Here is a 23,167-nt window from a genome sequence, read left to right on the forward strand (position 1 = left end):
GCAGGAATTCTCATTTCCTACACTCATGATTACGTAAGCATCAAACACTAGTGTCCGAAGGTATGAAAAATAATTATATATATATATATATATATATATATATATATATATATATATATATATATATTTTTTTTTTTTTTTTTTTTTTTTTTTTTTCATAAATATTAATTTTCTTAAGACAAGATGGCAAAAAGCAAAGTGTTCTGAAAGCCAAATATTTCAGGAATCTGACAAAAACCTGTTGAAATTATCTAATATGGAATCATCATAATCATCTTGTTTCAAATGATTCAATTCTATTCAACCATCAATAATTCTCCTAAGCTCACTTTCCGTTCTAGTCATCTGCAAATCCTGAGAAATTTCTTTAGAATGAGAAGAAATGGAAATGGACAAAGAAACCTTTAGCGATGAAAATATGAGTTCAAACGTTACTGTGACATGAAGACAGAGCGTTTTAGACTTATGTAAAAATGTTATTTTTTTTAACCTGGATTGTGAAAACCGAAATAATTGAACAACGGACGGACAGACGGAGTCTCTTACAGAAATTTGTGGATGAATAAAAAAAAAAAAAGAAAAATTTCTTGGCTAACATGTACAGGTAATCGAGTTTTCTTGAATTATAAGAATTTGCGAATTAAGCTAAGCACGATTAAATTTCACTTTAAAGTTTAATTCATCTCTCTGTTGTTATCAGTTTATCTATCTAGATGGCATAGATTAGATCAGGTCAACGTTAAAAAAACTCAGTGAAAATAATTCATGCATATACAACTATTACTACCAATACTGATACACTTACTACACAAAGCCACATGATTGGGAACCCTGAAGCATTTCATCAACATTAACTCGTTTACTGTCGACTCAATTATTATCTCTAATAATATATTTGTTTTTTCAGGGAAGACGTCGATTACTTCCCCCCCCCACCACCACCACCCCGATTGAATGAGGCTAATGTTTAGTATTTTTAAGGCAGCTGGAGTTTGGGTTTCAGCAGTGCCTTGTGCCCCTTTTTATGAAGATGTACACGCTCTCTATAAACAATACATAATCAGTCATCAACTATAATAATAAACATTGTATATAATTTTTTTTTACATAGGAATCACCACTTATTAAGGTCCTGGAGCTACTCAAGGATGAGGATTAATGAGTGTACGGTAGCCAATAGTACAATATCGTAGTAATCGTTAGTAGTGGAAATTTGGTAAATTGGATTACTTAAGGGGGCGGCTCATCAAGAACTTGTTTACGTTGGACTTGAAGACGACCATATTATTGTCAGTTGGAAAGCAGATAAACAGAAGAGAGTTCCACAGGCGTGCAATTCTAAGAAAGAAACTTTGTTCATGGAATTTACATTTAGATTTAGGCAAAGATAAAGAGTGAGGGAAATTATTGATAGAGGTTTTAGATAGATGAGTGTTTTTCGTGAAAGTCAGGCCAGGGGGGACCATAGATTGGAGTTTAGACGAGCACTTCTGTAGGGCTGACACATACTAACTCTGAATTGACTGACTGATGCATATGATTGACTAAGACTGGAAACTAAGCATAATTAAAACTCTTAATAGATCAAGTTTCAGTAGAGTTTTCTACCTTTAACGATTTTATCAATATTTTCTTGAATTTCTGCCATTTTTTAGTTTTGATATGATTTTAATTTCAAATGATTTTAACTTAATTTGATTCAACGAACAATTAAATCCCGATCTCCCTGCACATTTGTGTAACAGAACGCATATGAGCGTGTGGGAAAATATCAGCAGAAACTGTAGGATAGCTGGCTTGCAAAGATATTAACAGCAGCAGCCGCAAAAAAGCATATATGCAAATTAGGAAGTGTGCACGGGCTTACGTAACAAAATAAAATAAAAAAAAGGACAGCACGTTGTTGGGGGTGGGGCAAAGTGCACGGTGAAAAAGATAGATATGTAAAGTTAAAGATGAGAAGTGGATGATACGGCCAGAGTGTCATTGGAGAGAAAAACATGTTTCAGGTGAGATGGACATGCGGCCCCATGGTGGTGGTGAGAGACTTTTAAGCTGGTGTTGAAACGGCAGGGTGTTGTTAATCTCATGGCAGACGAAATGAACAGTTAGAAAAAACCAAGAAGTAAGCATTGTTTGGAAAGTAATGTAATAAATGCCTTTTGCTAAAACAGAAAAAAAAAAGCCGAGTAGGATTTATTTATTTTTGTTTGTTTGCTCCTTTTCGACGGTGGCAGACGGGGTGGGGTTTCGAGAGAGGTTTTGAACTGTAACGAACACCGTTCGAGTGGTGTAACATCCATATTACATTAGCAAACACTCTAACTGTTATGCCATCATCATCATCATCATCTGGATTTTATAAAATATAAAGATGTGATGGATTGGGGTGTCTGAATCTATTATCATGGTTCAACAGGCGAGTAGTAATGCATACTGACTAGCAATTTTGTGTGGTTAAGAGGTTTGATCTTTGAAGCATGAAGTGACGTCATAAAAAATGTCATCATATCATATGAATCCAAAGATTCCATTGTTTTGGCATTGGTTTCCTCGATATTTTTTAGTCAGAATTCATTCTAGAAAGAGAGCGGGTACTTACGAGAAGGAGGTCAGGAAGGTTGCCAACATTCTAAATGAAAGTGATTTTTGTGGAACGAATGGATTCAAACTTAAAACACCCAAGTCGTCAGTTTATGTCGTTAATCACTGAACCACCATCACCTCCCTTTTGTTATGTTTTTTTTTACTCATATTCACTCCTTACAAAGCATATCGCCACTTGGACATAGGAAGGTTACTATTTTGGGCCATATCTAGGAAAGATTAACAAGATATTTGTTGATGTTACATTTAAACTTCTGCATATCAGTACAACCAGAGAAGCAGGCAGCAGGAAGGGAATTTTAAAGTCTATCTGTTCGAGAGAAGAAACTTAGAATAGAAAGCTTTCTGGAATTTAGGGACCTCAACAGTGAAGGTGTGGGATCTTATTGCTAAAATGTTAGGCCGAGAAGTTTGAAGGTATAATTCTCAGGTAGCGTGCTATTTGTCATGGATATAAGCGGTTGGAGAGGCTTTTTGTAATTGTTAAAGGAGAGCAGTTTAGTTTTACTAGCATTAAATGTTACCATCCATTTGTGGCCCCATTCCACTATAGTTAGGAGGTCATTTTCTAATGATTCTGCCATTGTCTTAGATTTATGCACATCCGTTCTTCTCTCATGCATGTTATAAAGTGCTGTATCATCAGCAAATATACCCATCTTGTACACAATATTATCAGGAAGGTTGTTTATGAATATCAGGAATAATAATGGTCCAAGGATCGATCCCTGAGGCACTCCCACATTAATGTTATGCTGCTTGGCTGTACGTCTGTCAATGACAACCTGTATGCTTCTATTGTCTAAGAAAAATCTAATTATATTTAGTCTACGTCCAGTTATACCGTATGATTTAATTTTCATTAGCAGCCCTTTGTGCCAGACTTTGTCAAAGGCCTTGGATATACCAAGGGCTACAGCCCTGGCTTTGGTAAATGCGTTTAGAGATAACTGTGAAAATATCTGCAGTAGAACGACATTGCCTGAATCCATACTGTTCATCGGAGAGAAGATTTGCTTTTGCAAGGTGGTGAACTAGTGCTTGATTAATTAAGGTCTCAAAGATTTTAGCAAAGAGGGGGAGGAGACTAATGGGGCGATAATTGAGAGGGTCTGTTCTTTCACCAGTATTCTTGTACATCGTCCAGCTATTAGGGAAGTAATATTCAGCAAAGCATTTATTGTAGCGCTTGGAAAATATGAGGGCTATCTTGGCTGAACATTTCTTAATTAGTATAGCAGCGATGAGATCAGGCCCACACACCTTTGAGGGATCTAAGGGTTTTATGATATCGCGAACATGAGAAGGGGTGATTTTTACATCATCTAATGTTCACATAGAAAAATCTGGGAGGGAGTTATTTGTTGGCTTTGAAGTGGAGTTGGAGGCAAATCGCTGGGCAAGCAGTTCCACCTTCTCCATTGCCATGCATGCAACCTTCTGGTTGTTCTTCAGTGGATGAATTACTGATTGCCCTTTATTCACTACACTATTAAAGATTTTCAAGAAATCACGAGTTCCTATCTTTTGTGATTCAATGCATTCCCTGATTATTTCAGCATGCTGTTGCTATTTCACTCTTACAATGATTTCTAGCATCTACGAATTTTTGCCTATTTGTATTTGACTTATGATGTACAAACCGGCGGCATGTATGCTGTCTTTATACAATGGAAGATGCACAATCTGCAATGAAACATGGGGGTGAGTGGGGCTTGCTATAATGCTTCCATGTGGGAAGATGTGCTTCAATGCCTGCTTTGCACCATTCAGTTGTCTTATTGGCACACTGTTCAGCAGGAAGAGAGAAGACATCGATCCATGGGGCATCTCGGATATCTACCAGCTGATGTGATTCTCTACCTATATAAGAGCCAGGTATGTCCAAAGATGGAGTATTGCTGTCACATCTGGCCAGGAGCTGCTAGGAAGACCTTATTCTGCTTTGACAGAGTTCAGAATAGACTTTGTAGCCTTGTGGTGGATGCCCTTTTCTCTTCCCTGCAACCTCTTTTTCACAGAAGAGATGTTGTGAGCCTGTCTTTGTTTTATCGTTATTTTCATGGCAAATGCTCGTCTAGGCTCCAATCTATGGTCCCCCCCCTCTTGCTAAACATTCATGAGAAACACTCGTTTGGCTGAAAACTATATCAATAATTTCTCCCACTCTTTATCTGTGCCTAAACCTAAACGTAGATTCCATGAACAAAGCTTTTCTTCTTAGAACTGCACACCTATGGAACTCCCTTCCATTTACCTGCTTTCCAGCTGACTACAATATGGTTGTCTTCAAGTCCAATGTAAACAAGTTCTTGATGAGTCATTCCCCTTAAGTAATTCAATTTATCAAATTTACACTTCTAACGATTACTATATTATCTTTTTGACTACTGTACACTCTTTAACCCTTATCCTCGAGTGGCCTCTGAACCTTGATAAGAGGTGATTCCCTTGTAAAAAAAAAAAAAGAAAACCCAAAACAGTTTTAAAAAATCATACCACGACGTTTGTGTTGATATTACCTTCAAAGGCTAAAATATGTTAGAATTCCTTTTACTCGAGATAAGAATGAGAGAATGACACAAATGTGATCTTCAAAATAATGACCTTCAAAATAATATTTCTACGTGTGGGATGCACCTTTTTAATATCTCTTCACATTTGGAATGAATCAGCAAGATTTTGAAACAAACAATCAGTAGATTGTTTGTTTTAAAATCTTGCTGATTTTTTCCTCTTTTTCTAATACTAATATATAATCTTTGCAACAAGTAATTATGAGATAAAATATAGCAAATGATTTCATGTGGCAGTTATGGCCCCCAGAATCATGATGGGTATTTTTGTAAAATACTTTTGCTAAATCACTTTTTGTTAACTATACTACCACTGTGTTTGTGTTTTGATTATTACCAGCTGCAGGGTTACTACAGATTCACTTGCAGATGCAATGAAGAATGAGATTCTGAAGATGCATTGCAAACGATTCGACAAGAAAATGAGTAACAAAATGCCTTTCAAGATCAAAAGAGTTGTCTTAGTTCTGCAATGAGAAGAGAAACGGAGCAAAAACCTATCTGATTTTTTATTACATTTTTTTTTAAATCACTTCGAAGACATTTCCCAGGATTTGTGCATGTCACTGTAAATGGTGATTCGTACATCAATAACTCGTGCAAAAAGTTTCAGCAAATAATACTAATCAAACATTATCTGTGATCTATAATGAAAGATAACAGGTTATTAGAGTTTCTATTCAAACAAAACACAAATCCCATCTACTATGATAAAGCAGTGAATATCTTGACTTTTTGCTAAAAATAAAAATCTCAAATTCTCCAGTTTTTACCGTTACTTAGGCCAGCTTGACACACTCTTTAAAAAGTGTTTTCAAACCTTTTTATTCGTAACATATGAACCATTCACGCATGTGTAGTCATGAAACAGTTGACAAACAGATAAAAATCCGATGACTCCCAAGTACCAATTTTTTCAAATTTGACCCCTTAGCAGCCTTGTTTTCTGAATGAAAACAAATTAAAAAATTTCCTCGTGTCTGAATACCCTATATACCAAATTCCAAATCTGTAGATTAAGAATTCGTTCAGCATATAGGTTGAGAAGTGTTCTCACACACACACACACACACACACACAAATTCTCATTTTTATAGATATACTAGATACACACACACATTCTCACTTTTTATAGATTTATAATTATTTTTTATATATACTTGTGTCTTTTTTTGAAAAATTGTTCAAAATTAGGAATATCTTTATGTCTCTTGCTACATAACCCATCATAGAATTTCCATTGGAATATAGACCAACCAATCTTTATCTTTCTTACATATCCTATTTAAAAAAAAAAAATAAAAGTAAAATGATGGACCATAGTCGAGGGTGACCTAAAGGCTTCATTTTCATTAGCTACTACACCAAGATGTAGGGGAGGACGCCACTCCTTTCTCAGAACTCCACTTATCTTTGATCTTCGTCTCATAAATGTATCATTTTTTAAGCTTTGGGTATGATTTGACTAAAGATTGAACTCATTAACGAACATGTTATCCATTCTGTCAAATGTCTTGATTTATCCTACCTATAGGACGAATAATAAACTAGAAATAAAAGTATATAGAAAATGAACTTAAAACGCTTTTCTCCCCAAAGTCAGCAGAAGATGAGACCATTCCTGTAATGATCCCATCCCTGTGGTGGAAGTTCAGTTCTATGCAGTTCTAGGAGGTCCACCCACACAAGCTTTGCCTTTTCTCTTTGAGAAGGGGTTAGTTTATTGCTAATCATCTGGTGTTCCCTTAGCGAGGAATGCTGACGGGGCTGCCCAGGTACTTTTTGCAGATCAGTGTGACCCTTCTTTGGGGCGTTGACTTCTCAATCGCATTTTCTGACCACTGTGTCTAAGTTTTTGCAGTGGATGAGAACTACCCCCCTCCCACATGACATAATCTTGTTTTTTCTAAAAATTCTCAGAACATCCATAAAAACCAAGAAGAATTGGAATATGCGAAAAACATTTTTAAATCCCTACAATAATCAACTCGTTTGTAATGAGTGAGAAATAAAGAAATTAAAGTAAACATTTTTATTTTTAAATTCTTAACCTGATTGGATAAAACTAGGTCATTTGATGTGATTTCATCCACCTCAGCACATACGGCTTATATTACAAAGTTCACATTTGAAATATTCCAGAAATGTAACCTTATTCAATGACAATAAATAAGAGTATTGAATTATTCAGAGTTAAACATTATTTGAAATTATTTTGGTGATAAAAGTAATAATAATAACAAAAGTTTTATTAGATTTTTATGCTGACACCCGGTTTATGACTTGGCACACCTAGTAAAAATAATAAATAAATAACTAGGGGTGTGATGACTCTTTATGAGGGCCGCTCCTAATAAAATTGGATGTTTAATCTTTGACTTCCTTAAACAGTGTGTGAGAAATCAGCACTCTCCCTTTCTTCTCACATCGTTACTCAACCCCAACCAATCAGATCTCGTCAAAGCAATGTATCAGCAGCAGCAGTAGCCCTTTTCCTGGATGTCTGAATACCTTATATACCAAATTTCAAGTCTATTGATAAAAATATTCATTGAGTATATAGGTTGAAATTTTGCACAAACATAAACATGATATGAGTAAAAAAAAAAACAGAACGGATTTTCCAGGGGTGCCTATCAGGTTAAAATGGCTAAAATTGACACTTTTGTGCTTATTAAAAAAAAATTGATGGCTTAGATTTTTATAAAACTTTCTGGAAAGTTGTAACTAACTGATTTCTATATATTTTTGTTTGTCTATACTTCACGATAACTCTTGGGTGTGCTCCAGGTTCTCTTTTAGGGCTAATAAAAACACTCCATTTTTAAAACTATTTTACCATATTTGTCCAAACTTTTCTGTGTATGTCTATTTAGCAGTTTTGCATGGTGCTGAACTCAAATTTAAATATATTAAGGCTTTCGAACTTTTGGGGCTAAATGAGAGGAGGGGCAATGATGGACTTAGTGATTTCTTTATGTGCAGAACTCAAATTTACAAATGTTTTCGCCAGGATTTGACGTCCCTTAAGGACTTTTGGGGCTAAATGGTGGTGATGGGTGGGGTGCAATACTGAACTGAAGTCATTTTTTATGCCTCGTTCACTGTGCACTCACGGAGGACCATGCATGCTTCACTTGTTTCTTAGAAAATTGGCCATATTTTATTTGGACATAAACAAATAATATTTTACTTATGAATTATTTTTGTTTTACTTACAAAACAGTAATCTATTTATTGTTTTATAAGTAAAATAAAAATAATCAATAAATAAATATATAAATCCAACTGTTTCTTGAGCATTACTATTTTCATTCATTTTCTTTCGGCTTTATGCATTAATTCAAGAGAACACAGCACATAATAGGATGACCGCACATCTTAAAAAAACAAAAACAAAAAAACATGTGATCACTAAAAACGTAAAAACTAGAACCTACATAAATTCTCTGAGTTTTGTTATCTTTGTTTTTATATTTTGTTTCATGTTTTGCACCCGATTTTTTTACTTTTCCTTCTGACAAAAAAACCCAAGATATTTAATTTTTTATTTGTATTAACTTGTTAATCAAATGATCCGTCAGGAAATTAATGAAGTCATGTTGACTGGAATCTAACACATATATATAAAGTTTTTAATATATATATATATATATATATATATATATATATATATATATATATATATATATACATAACTGAAATAATTGCTCCAGGTACCCCTAGATTTAACCTCAATGATCATAAACCTAATTTTTATGACAACCCCTCCATTAGATAAATCTGTCCATTAAAATTTGACTTAGGTGCTGTAAGCAAAAACATCTTAGATAGAATCATCCCTCTTATTAAAGATAAAGTTAATTTCCCTCTTTGGCTAAATTCAGATTCCGTAATTAATTGGTTTGTCTCCCTTAAAAATAAAAACCTCCTTAACTTCATAACATTTGACATCCAAAATTATTATCAATCAATTTCTCCGATCATTTTAAATAAGGCTCTAATCTTTGCTAAAGAAATTCTGACTTAACTAATTTAGAAATTAAATTAATTCTCCTAGCGAGAAAGTCCCTTAAACAATTTAACAATAAGTTTTGGACTAGAAAAGATACCCCTAATAATTTTGACATCTTCATGGGTGCTTCTGACTCTGCAGAAGTTACGCATTTAGTGGGGCTCTTCTTATTGAAAGAACTTAAATACCACTTTAAACATATCCAAGGGGGCCTTTATAGAGACGATGCCTTTTTCACTACAACAGCCAGGCCAAGAGAGTACAACAAAACTATTAAAAAATTACATAACTTCTTTAATAACTTTGGCCTTTCTATAATTATCAAACCGAACAAAAAACTTCAAATTTTCTAGACATTACACTTAATCTTAACACCGAGACTTATAGCCTCTATCACAAACCAAACCTTACGCTTTTATACGTCCATAAATCTTCTAACCACCCCAACTCAATTATAAAATCTATAGTACCATCTGTCTCTAGAAGAATTTCTACTCTTTCTGCTGATAAAAAACTTTTAATCAAAATGCTACTTTCTTCAATAATGCCTTAAGGAACTCAGGACACAATGAAAAGATTAAATACAACCATTATGCTCCTCCTGGTGGCCGCCTTAAATCTGTAATCACACACAATATCTCGTAAGAAACCAGTTCAAAAAACAAAATCTGCCGCTATCAATTGCAATGAATCAGTCTACATATATAATCCAAACCAAAATACTAATCATAATACCTCTAACCTACCCAGTCGCACCAGGAGAAAGAAAAATATTTGGTTTAATCCTCCATTTAGCGTAAATGTCAAAACTAATATACCTAAGGAATTATTCAATATTGTACAAAACTTTTTCAAATACCCACATAGATATAGTTCTATTTTCAAGAAAAACTCAATGAGGATTTCTTATTCAACTATGCCTAATTTAGCACGAAGAATCTTAACATCTAATAACAAAAAAATTAAATCAGCCCAAAAAATCCCTTTCCCAATTAAACCCAAAACTAACTGTAATTGTAATAAAAAACATCCTTGCCCACTCAATAATGATTGCATCCATAAAGATGTTATATATTCATGCACAATTACAGAGCTCGCACGCAATCCTCCCATAACAGACACTAATATTTTGCCTTCTAGTTATCCCTCTTCCTATTCTCCATCTGATATAGTTACTAATCCAATATACCACACAAGTAGCCCCTCCATCTATAATCATACAACTAGTAATAACAATAATGATAATAATAATAATAAGAAGAATATTTCTCCTAACAGCTATCCTTAGACTAACAACACTCATTATCCCCTCCAAAACAGTCCTCGTACAATCATTGTCCCGCCCTTTGTTCAACACAATGGACAAAATTCAAACTATTTCCCTAATACAAATCAGCAAATTAATATTAATTTCAGACCTTGAGCTTTAATAAAGTACATACATATATCGGTGCTACTTGAACATTAATTAAAAAAAGAATATCAAACCACATTTTTTCTTTTAACAACCAACATTCTAATAATAACCAAGGAACTTCTTAAACCACTTTAATAAAAAAACTTAATTCTAACAATACCCCTTTCTCAATCAAATGGACTATCCTAAAAAATGTTAAGTAAGGCTCTAAGTCATGTCGCCTCTGCACAACCGAAGCTATAACTATAATTGCTTCCCCTCAAAGTAGTAATATAATAAGCTCTAAAAACAAACTGATCTCTTTCTGCAAAAATAAGTCCAAATTTAATTATGGTAAATTTGAAATTACGTAGCCATTAATTTAACCTTTCAAAATATATATATATATATATATATATATATATATATATATATATATAACTACTTCATTTACTCACATAAATTTAATATACGAAAGTATAGATTTATGCGTAAACTTTAAGTATTTACTTCAAAAGTGCTCAATACGTAGGTAGAGCTAGTTAGTAGAAAATAATGAGACAAGCTACCACGTGCAGACATTTAGACGACCCATGTAAATTATGCCTCCATGAAAAATTTGCTATCCTGTACTTTAAAGAACCTCAAAATCTATTAAACTGTAGACGAGAAATAGCAAACAACTGTGTTCACAAAATAAAACTTACTCTAGGATAGCGATACAAAATAGCTTTAAAACTAACAATAACAATAGAAAACAAACAAATAAATAAATTAAATAAACATGAATATACATAAACGATCACACATATATGTATATATATATATATATATATATATATATATATGTGTGTGCATGTATGTGTGTACACATAGGTATATTTATATATATATATATATAAAAAAAGAAGGAAAAGATCTACCTTAAACCACTAACCTAGTTCTAAAACAGATCCTCTGTTCGATAAAATGCATGCCTATTGGCTGATAGGAAGGGGCGCGGTGGATACTAGAAAGCTGATTGGCTAACTAGAAATCCTCAACATATATAAAAACAAGAAGCAACCACAGAATTCGTGCATAAGCCTGACGAATCCTATAGTGGATGAAACGCAGAATATTCAGTGTAGCTTAATCGCCATATATATTTTATAAATTACTATATATATATATATATATATATATATATATATATATATATATATATATATATATATATATTCTTTTCTATAACATTATCGTTTTTTTTCTACATACTTTCTAAATACTTTATAACTTTATCATTTTTTTTATTGTAATTCTTTATTTCTTCCTTGTTTGGCCGGTTTTTCATCTGCAATTTCCATTTTAGCGTTTAAATATTCCTCTACCTACACATTTATATTCTGCATATATGTTTACTTATACTTTACTATATGCATTTACTTACATACTTACTTACATACTTACTTACATACTTACTTATTTACTTACATATTTACTTGCATTATCCGGAATTTGCAGATACCGGCCTTTCTCTCCCCTGAAAAATTAAAAAAAAAACTTTTTATTTATTTATTTATTTATTCATCTATTTACTTATATGTATGTATGTATGTATGTATGTATGTATGCGTGTGGTGTGTGTGGGTGTGTTTGTTGAATATATATATATATATATATATATATATATATATATATACATATACACACACACATATATATATATACACACACATATATATATGTGTGTGTGTGTGTGTGTGTGTGTGTAATTGTATGTATTCATATGTACGAATGTATGTATGTATTTACATGTGTATGTATTTATTTTATATTTCTTCTTATTTCATTTGGTTTCCTTCAAAAACTCCTGCTGATAATTTAATTCTTAAATAATAACTTGTACATTTGAGTTGACCTCTTTTTTTGCTTAAAATCTTGGCGCATTTAACGTCATCTTGTCTGGGTCATTTGACATTGGTTTTTCTATTTTAAATTTATTCCAATCACCATTCAACCTTTTTTTTTCCCCTCCCTTGTTCTTTCTTCTTCTTCACTCATTTTCCTTAATTCAGCCTTGCTTCGACAGTCGAGCTGTATATTTCTTCCATTCCTTTTTTTTTATGCACATTTTATCTTGCTTTTAATAATATATTGTAATTCTTTCCCTTTTCTTTGTATCTATTTGTGAATTATTCCACGGATTTCTGCCTTTTGGTTTCTTTTGGATCATCTTCCGATTACACGATTCTCTTGGATTTTACTTGTGTGAATGGAAATTTAACTTTCTTGGATTCTGTATCTTTGGATTTTACTGTCATTGGATATTTTACCCTTCTCCAACATATCCATTCACGTGAAATCACTTTTTATTCACCCTATTCCCTCTGCTTCACTTTTTGTTATCAAGTAAGATCTATGACTTACTTGTAGTTTCATTTAATACTTTTGCAAACAAAATCCGATCCCACATTTTGCTAAATTCTACCCTCTGATGAGAAGGAAAGTATTTCTTCAAAACTCCGTGCAATAAGGACTATCCACTTATTTAGTGTTTCCTTTTTAAAATTAAATATATTTTTTACTCTTTTTCAAAGTGTTCTTTAACATGTTTTATTAATTACTTGTTCTTAATATATATATATATATATATATATATATATATATATATATATATATATATATAAGGTTAAAAAATATATATATAGTAATTAAACTATACAAAACTTTTCAACCTTTATACTTGTGAGGATTCATCAGGCTATATATATATATATATATGTGTGCATATACACATATAAAACCTATCTCTTAATTATGAGAATATATATATATATATATAAAGGGTGTCCACAAAGTCTGGCTACATAATCTATAGGGTGTCCACAAAGTCTGGCTGCATAATCTACAGGGTGTCCACAAAGTCTGGCTACATTAAGTAGCCAGACTTTGTGGGCACCCTGTATATATATATATATATATATATATATATATATATATATATATATATATATATATGTATATGTGTGTGTGTGTGTGTGTGTGTGTGTGTGTGTGTGTGTGTGTGTGTAGTCTCTTGAAAATTCAGTATGTTATTGCTATATATTTTATGAGATGACTGAGCAAGGCCACAGGGGAGACAAACAAGCAAAAAAATCCAAAGCAAAATTACTCTCAAAGCAGCAAAACTAAAGCTGGCTTACTAAGACACTATATATATAAACGCATGCTAATTTGGGCATATTTTATTGATTTGAAAATATAGAGTCTTTTTAACCAATTGTCATAATTTTCACCATAGAATAGTATCATAATCTTCTAAAAGCCTGCAAATTTTCATGTAGTTCTAGCCCATAGAACTAAAGATATGCGCATTTCAATATTAAATTTGGCGTTGAGAGTAGTTATATCCATATAGAGATATATCACTTTTTGGGGGCAATTATTTAAGTTTGAAATCTACCTGAATTTTGTAGTGGGCTATGTGACCTTCGTCCTTAAGATTGCATATTACTGTTTCAAGAAGTGGGGTATCACTTTTCTATATTGATTTGAAGTAAAATAAGCACCCATTTTATGGCCACCTTGGTTATAAAGTGGATGTTCATTTTACATTAAATTAATATAGAAATGTTATTACCCACTTTATAATTTCTTTATATCTTGGAAACTACTCGTTTCTTGGGATTTTTACTGTTATTTTTGTTTTCAGCAACCCTCTAAAACCTAAAACTAGTAATTTTAAAGAATTTTTCATGGGTGGAAAGATACTGCACCTTTACAAATACTTCAATCATTGTCATTTGTTTTCCTAGTTTTGCATATAAATTACAAAATATCTGATATTTCCCCAAAACCTCTGGCTTTGATGGAGGGGAGACAAAAACTTGCTGCTATGGTTTCAAATGATCTGAAATAACAGCAAGGGGAGACTTGATTCCAAATATTTCTCATATGTTATATTTTCCTTCTTTGGTTTTCATACAAACTAAAATTCACAGTGTATAAGGCTTATTTGATACTGAAGATATTCATAATCGTACCTTTTTTTTCCAAAAGAGGGGAGATATAACATATGAAGAATATTTGGAATCAAATCTTCTGTTGCTGTTATTTCAGATCATTTGAAACCATTGCAACAAGTTTTAGTCTCTCCTTCATCAAGACCAGAAGTTTGTGAGAAATTATATATATATATATATATATATATATATATATATATATATATATATATATATATATATATATATATATATATATATATATATATATAAAGACTATATCTTGATTGTTACTATTTTTATCTTTTTTCTTTTGGCTCTTGTGTGTTCATTCAAAAGAACAACATACACATACAATGACGACCCATGTCTTAAAAAAAAAACCTAACACGAGGTTACTAAAAGCAAAAAAATATGAATATAAAATATTTGTATTCTACAGCATCAAAGTTGATAATTTAAATGTCTCCAATAAGATCAAAGAACACAGCATCATCTTCAGTATAACTCAAAAAACCTTCCATTGCATTCTTTATAACTTCCCTGATACTTTCATAATTGATACACATTAAAAGACTAAAATCAATAGCAGAGACAACAGGAGCAAGCATTCAAATGTAAGTGTCTTCAACCATGTTGATTCAAATTATCTATTGAAGTATCGTTCGTAATAATTACAAGGAGAGACTTTATTCATGTGTCAAATTTTTTTTTTTATTACATTTTCACCCCAAACAAGACACAGTGCCACTTTGATGTAGCGGGCTACTATCAGGGACATAAGTTGCAGCGATACTATGTAGGGAGTTGAGAAACAAGATATCTGTTCACATTACCCTTGAACTTCTGCATGTCAGTACAGTCAGGGAAGCAGGAACCCGGAAGGGAATTATCCCAAAGTCTAGCAATTCTGAAGTAGAAAGCTTTCTGACATCTGGGGGTCTCTACTGTGTAGGGGCGGGACTTTGCTGCTTGTCGAGTTTGTCAGGGTATTTATGTCGAGGGGGTACAAGCGCTTGTAGTTCTTTGAAGCATCCAACATTAAAATACTTGTAAAACAGGCAGAGGACTGCAACATTTCATCGATGGGACAGAGGCTGAAGCTTAGATGACAGTTCAGGACCTATCAGGTTGGCGACTCTCTTTTGAAACCTGTCCAAGAGTGAGAGACTAGTAGCAGATGCACCAGCCCAAATGTGACAACAATACTCCATACATGGGCGATTGGTGGCCTTGTAGAGATACTTTCAGGTGTAAGTAACTTTCTAACATGATAGAGAGAGCCCACCTTCCTTGCAGTAGCCACGGCAATGTTCTTGATGTATCTGTTCTGACTCAAGTTCCCTGTAAACGTTAAGCTGAGGAGTTTGAACGAAGTACTTTTAAGTAATGTATCTTTAGCCATTATTAATGAAAACGAGCTTATGCTTGGCGGCATTGAACATTACCATCCATCCACTTCTCATTAAAATCTTTTCACAGATCAAGGGAAGTAACTTGTGAGTACTCGAACAATTACAATTCTACAATTAACATCAAAGTAGAATACATTATTGTTTATAAGTACAGTAGAACCCTGGGATACGGCATTAATCCATTCTGGGATTGTAAGGTGAAATTGCCGTATAGTGGAGCCTAAGCAAAATTTTATACAGTACATATTAAAAATTAGTAACAAACTACAGTACAGTATATAATACATATGTATATAATCAAATAACATTATAAATAACACTGTAAGGTGGGGCAAATACCGTAACCAGGGGCTGGAAAAACATCGTATTCCACATTGTAACCTAAAAAAAAAACGTATCCTAGGGCCACTGTATCTCGGCATTCTACTGTAACAGGAATCTCTTCTGTTCAACTAAAACCGGCCTAGTGACTTATTATAGATATATGGCTTAACAAATTTATTAGATAACCTATTACAAAAATGAGAAATCTTTCAAAAATTTAATTGAAACTAAAAATGTTACTGCTATTTATTTGGAAAATAACAAATTTAAATTAAAGTGTAGTATCTGTTCTGATTCTCCACTTTATTTTTATAAAAAAAGTTTTCATATCATTCTAAACAGAATTGATTGCATTAATAAATACTAACTCATACATTATAACTTACATGATGTTGATGCTTAATTATAAAAAGAAAGAAAATGAATAATATATTATTTGTTTAAACTGTTTTATACTTTGAAATAATAAACATTGGTAAACATTGTTAAATATTCATTTAAATATTGATTTTTTTTTGTGATAGGTGTGCTGCAGAAATTTAAAGAGCTCAATAGTGTGCTGCCATGTTAAAAAGCTTGGGAATCACTGCATTGGGCATTAGGAATTCTAAGAGATTCAACTGCCACCTTTGTAACATAAAAAGCCGAATTTGGAGTCCAAACTCTTATCCCAGCATTTATAACCACCAGCACCTGAATTATGAAGCGAAGTTCAATTTAGAATATTGACTGCAATCACAAACTTAGAGTTAGTGTTGGGACTAATAAAGTGTGTACGTTATCGTCACATCATCGTCAAGTAAGTTTGAATGCTTTTATTAATTCCACACATTTTTTTTTAGAAAATACTTCTTTATTAAATTTTGAGAGAATTATCTCCCTTGATGCCATGTTTAATTTTGATTTGGATAAAGCGTAACTGCATTAAGTATTTGAGATAAGATACTCTTATTTACTATGCCATACATTTATTTTCTGTTTTTTTTTTTTTTGGGGTGAGGGGGGCATTTTTAACAATAGCCAAACAAAACAAAAAAAAGGGGTGCAAAAATAAATACACAACAAATGAATGTTACCAAAGGCAAGATAAGTTACTATTTTACCTATCGGGATAAAAATTTTTAAACGTATTTTAAAGTGCTTTTTGACTTAAAAACAAAAGTAATGTCAAGTCTGCTGAGTTAAAACAATAAAGAAAAATGGCGATCTTGTTACAGTCATGATAAATCTCGATAATTACTAAAAAATCGAAATTTAAACAAAATACTGGTAGAACAATACATTTTGACATGGTTGGTGTGTTTCTATAAGTATTTTGTTTAATTTTCAATTTTTAAACGATTATCAAGACTTAACTGGAAAGAGGACGCCATTTTCTTTTCATTCTAACTCAATGAACTTTACACTACTTTTGTTTTCCAATAAAACAAAACGCTTACAAACAAATTAAAACACAAACTTATCTAGATAGGTAAAAAAGTAATTTATCTTGCATTTGGTAACATTTATTTCTTGCATATTTGTTTTGTTTTTCCAACCTTTTGTTTTGTTCTTTTTTGTTTTGTTAGCAATTGTTAAAATTGCCCCTTTCTGTGCACTACAAGATTATTCTTTTTTCTTACACCAAAAAAAAACATCTATCTATATATAACAGTAACCTTGTCTGTCTGTGTATGGAACGGTCTCTACCAAACTACTATGCCAGTTTTTAGTTTACAGACTTGAAACTTTATATATAGGAGATTCAAATCTGTGGAACAAATTCGATTGTTTTTTTTTTAGCCAATAAAAATAGCTACTAAGGGGGTCAAGAATCTTCTACGCATGCGCAAATATACATTAATACGTGTAACAACATTGTGTTTTAAAAATTTGATATGCATATGGATTTAGCTTGTGCCACAATGAAGAAGCTCCTTTTTAAGAGAGCTAAGGCTTGCCACATCAATAAAACGTTATGCTCGTCGGGAGGCGAAAAAAGAAAGGCATTATTATTGAAAATCATGATGGCTTCAGTAACTGTTGTCAATCATATGGTTAAGCATGACAATTGTTTATAAAACTCGACCAAGTCAAAACCATCAGAGAACACAAGTGCTTAAAGGTCAAACTTGTCTAACCGACAGCAAAATTGAAAACAATAACAACATTCGACTTGTTTTAAAATCTATGCATGATTATCTTTTTCTCTTTTTCTCTCTCCCTTATGTTCGTTCTTCTCTTTCTTATGACTCTTTTTCTCTCTCTTTTAAAGAGAGAACATTTATTTTAAACCGTTGAGGCCAAGATGATCACGTACCAACGACTCTCATAGCAGTTTTTGCTGTCCGCCACAGCCGTGGGTTTACAATCACGAAATTTAAAATGCTTGTCAAATGTAGAATAAATAATTCTATATTTTTATAAAAAAATGTCTTTGTTGCTGTTTTGTTCAGTTTTGGCAAGCGATCCCTGCCATCAATGATGATAGAATGTTGCTCATAAAGACGACCAGACCCAGACCATCAGATGTAGTCGACGTCAAATCAACCCTAGTGATGCATCTTTGATATTTGTATCATTCATATGTCTATCGTTTTTATTGTGTTAAGGACATGGGGAGCTGGTGCCATACCAGGGCAGAACAATCGTTCCAGAAACGTCTTAATGACACAAGCACACCAAGAAACACTCCCCGGGAAACAATCGGGTTATAGTGATGCTGTTATGACCAAGATACACACTGGTTTATACAACAGAAGTCCTAATCACTAAATGATTACAAACTCATGTTACAAACTCATGTTACAAAACTCATGTTACAAAACTTATGTTACAAAACTCACGTTACAAACTCATGTTACAAAACTCATGTTACAAACTCATGTTACAAAACTCATGTTACAAACTCATGTTACAAAACTCATATGGTAACAAATTAGACTGGAGAGCTACATGTTTTGGTTTTGATTCTAGCTGATAGCACTCAAGTTATATTTTTGTCTTTTTTAACTTTTTAAATCATTATTATATATTAGGTACAATATAATAATCAATATAGAATTAGCTCTATAAAAATTACGCAATCTTCATAAATGAAAATATCATATTTAAGCGTATATTATGACTAGGCAACGCCGGATGGTATGCGAATTATTATATAAAGAGGATTACCACTAGTTGTGGTTGTCAGTTCACAATCGATTTGGCGACGTTAAATTTTGCAGGGTAGGTGTCATTGTCATTCCTGGTATTCCAAAATCGTCACCCATTTAATAATGACCAGGTTAAAGGTCCCTTAACTTCAGTGATCTAACGAGAACAGCTGTGTCAACGTGATGATGCCATAAATAAACGGAAACATTTTATTGCACGATTATTTTTAAATGAAGGGAAGTAACTCAAACTAGTTTTATCCATAAGTTGTCTCCCATGAATAATAAATTTTATTTATAATTTAGAGCTTAATTCTTACAGCTGTAAGAAAATATAATTTAACATTCTTTATCATTGCTAATTATAATAAAATTATAATAAAATGTTTAATACAATATTTATAATAAAATTGTCTACCTATTTACATGGTACAAAATATAATAATATTGTTTAAAATTTATTTTAAATATTTTTGTATCTAATGCTTGTTAATAAGGGAGTTGGGTAGAAGAGTTGAGTGGAAGAGTACGTTTAAGTCTCTGCCCCCTGTTTTTGTTTTATATTTTTTGTATTTGGCAAAAATATTAAAGAAAGTTTTTTATGTGTGTTTCTCGATGGTTATACCTAGATTAAATATGAAAGAGGAAAATAGCAAGAAACCCTTATTATGTACTTATTTGTGATGAGAAATAAATTACAATATTAACAACTTTCTTGTGGTCCCTCCCGTAAGTACCTGCTGTCATTCTAGAAAAAATTTTGACTAGAAAAATATCTGGGAAACCAATGCCAAAATTAGAATTTTCAGATTAATATGATTATAAATGGACTCTTCCATTTATAATTCGTCATTAGATACAGACTTATCACACATAGAATAATAATATTGTTTGATAATAGTTTATTCTAACATGTATCGTCTTAATGTTATTGTCAATCTGACTCTTATTTCATTCTCTCTCGATTCATCGTTATTTCCATGAAAATTGCTAAAATTTTAAGGCATTCACAGCAAGAACTCGTACTTTTACCACCATGAAAAAAAAAAAATTCTTTTATCCCTCTATGTATCTATGTCATTCGAAATTTTCATGGGCAGAGCTTCTTTCCAAAGACATCTCATTTGTGAAACACATTACTGTGGGACTACTTCCCTGTTGATTACAACTTGGACATTTTCAATTCAATGTCAGCAAATTCTCATCATAAACGACCCCATGAGTAATCAAATGAAGTTTAAAACTCATTTTAGTACTCTGATAGTGTCCCTCATCTTTTGATTGCCAATCATTCCTTCTCATTAAACCCTATCTTTGAGTAGCTTTTGGCCTTAATAAGATTTTCTGCCTCTGAATGCTAATATTTCGGATTTGTGTTTTGTATTATATTTTTATTATTATTCAGACTACTATTTTTATAATGATGACTTATAATGATCCAGATAATCAGATTAACAATCGTCATCAATAAAATTCTAATATATATATATTTTTAAATAATTTAATTAATTAATAAAATGATCGTTTTAGTTTCTATTCTAAAATAAAATTAAGATTTTTTCATGCTAAATTAATATTTTGAATTATTCTTTTTTCTCTGGTGTAAATCTTTAAATGGCCCATGAAATGTTAAAATGAATAAAACTACTTTTCTTGCATATTTAAACATTTATGGTTAAAACAGTTTTGCTCAAAAGTTTTTGATTGCCCAATAAATTTTTATTTTATTTCCATTTCTGCATAAAATAGTTAAAAAAATTTTTTTTTTTTTAGTGTTATTTAATTCCAAACAAAGCACAGTGTCACTTGGACATAACTGACTACTATTTGAGACCAAATCTACAGGGACACTATGTAGGGAATTGAAAGGTGAAATGTCTGTTCATATTACACTTGAATGTCTGCGTGTGTGTCTGTACAATTAGAGAAGCAGGAATCTGGAAAGAGAATTCCAAAGTCTATGTTCGAGGGAAAAAACTATTAGAGTAGAAGGCTTTATGGATTTCTACAAAGTAGGGATGGAATTTTGCTGCTTGTTGGATTAGGCAGGGTATTTACGTTGAGCAGCCAAAAATACTTAAGTTCATCAGAACACATTCCATTAAAATACTTGTAAAACAGGCACAGGGATGCAACATTGTGGCGATGGGACAGAGGTTGGAGTTTGATTGACAGTGCGGGCCCTATTAGGTCGGTGACTCTTTTTTGGGCACTGTCTAAAAGCGAAGGACTAGGTACAGATGCACCAACCCAGATGTTGCAACCATGTTGCTCCATGCATAGGCGAATGGTGGATATGTAGAGATACAGGATATTCTCAGGTGTGAGGTTTTTCTAGTATTGTAGATACAGCCCACCTTCTTTGCAGCAGCCTTGGCAATGTCCTTAAGGTATTTGCTCCAATTCATGTTGCCTGTGAATGTTAAGCTGAGGAGTTTGAACAAAGAGCTTTCAAGTAATGTATCATTAGTCATGACAAGAAGAAGGTTGAGAAGGTTTATTGAATTATTAACATTGGATGTTACCATCCATTTCCATCCTTATTCTACTACAGATTTTCTCTAAGGTTTCAGCCATTGCCTTACATGTGTTCTTACGTTTTCACTTGTGTCTGATAGAGCAGAGGGCCATCAGCAAATATACCCATCTCAAAGACAATTTTATCAGATAGATCATTTATGACTACCAGGAATAGTAAAGGTCCAAGGATCGATCCCTGAGGCACACCTGTATTTATGCCATATTGTTTTGACATACAACTATCAACAATAACTTGGTCCAGGATTAAAATCAAAATTTAATGAGCATAAACATAAGAAATTAGCATAGTCCGAGAAATTTATGCCAGTAATTAATGAGGTCATAACAATTGGATAATTAATTAGATCATAATTAAGTAATAAGGTAACAATAAACATTGAGTAATTAATTAGGTAATAATAATAGTTGGTTAATAAATAATTTGGTCAAATTAATCAAGTCATAAGAACTTGGTTAATTAGTTTAATAATAATATTAGGTTAGTAATTAATTAGATAATGATGGGATAATTAATTATGTAATACTAGAATAAGTAAACAGATAATAATAATTTTGGTAATTAATTGGGTAATATATAAACTTATTAAATCTGTGCTTGATAGAACTTATATTGCGGTTCTTAGTGATTAACTGACAAAAAATTTGATGAAAGGAATAAGTTAGAACGTTAAATGTATTAAACACGATTTAATCTAAAGATGGAAATAAAACTTTTCTTAAACAGATATTTTACTCTTGTATCGTAAATCTCTAAGAATTATTTTTTTTTGTAAATGTCTAATGGAAATAAAATGAAAATCAAATTAAATGTTCAAATACTTTTATTCATTTTCAGTTTTGCTTTTTAATGAATAAAATTATTTTAGCAAGAAATCAGTTTTGAACACTTATTGCTTTACAGATTTTGAGCAAGAAAAATAAAGGAACATACTAATTTCGGAATACCTTCATATAACAAGGTGAATTCAATTTTTGTTTAATTATAAAATAAAAATCTGAACATAATTTTAGATGATTATAAACTAATACTAAACATTTTAGCAAAAGTTCAAAACGGGCAAAAGTTATAGCCCATTGACTTAGAATAAGTGATTAATGCAAAATTGATGGTTGAATTTTGTTCTAATTTGTGCATCAGCTACTAATCCTTATTAATCCTTAACTTTGCATCGAACA

At 32.1% G+C, this 23,167-nt stretch overlaps 1 long non-coding RNA gene across 2 annotated transcripts in view; it reads right to left on the reverse strand.

The window, feature by feature from the left end:
• The window catches only part of LOC145297485 (uncharacterized), a 178,346-nt gene that overhangs the window by 3,357 nt on the left and 151,822 nt on the right, over window positions 1–23,167 (reverse strand). For both annotated transcript variants that reach the window (XR_013870252.1, XR_013870253.1), the window contains one exon: window positions 12,068–12,116. This is a non-coding gene — a long non-coding RNA (uncharacterized LOC145297485). The remainder of the gene's footprint in view (window positions 1–12,067; window positions 12,117–23,167) is intronic.

Source organism: Euprymna scolopes, chromosome 18 (genome assembly GCF_053919585.1).
Source record: "Euprymna scolopes isolate OS-2025 chromosome 18, ASM5391958v1, whole genome shotgun sequence".
Taxonomy (NCBI): domain Eukaryota; kingdom Metazoa; phylum Mollusca; class Cephalopoda; order Sepiida; family Sepiolidae; genus Euprymna; species Euprymna scolopes.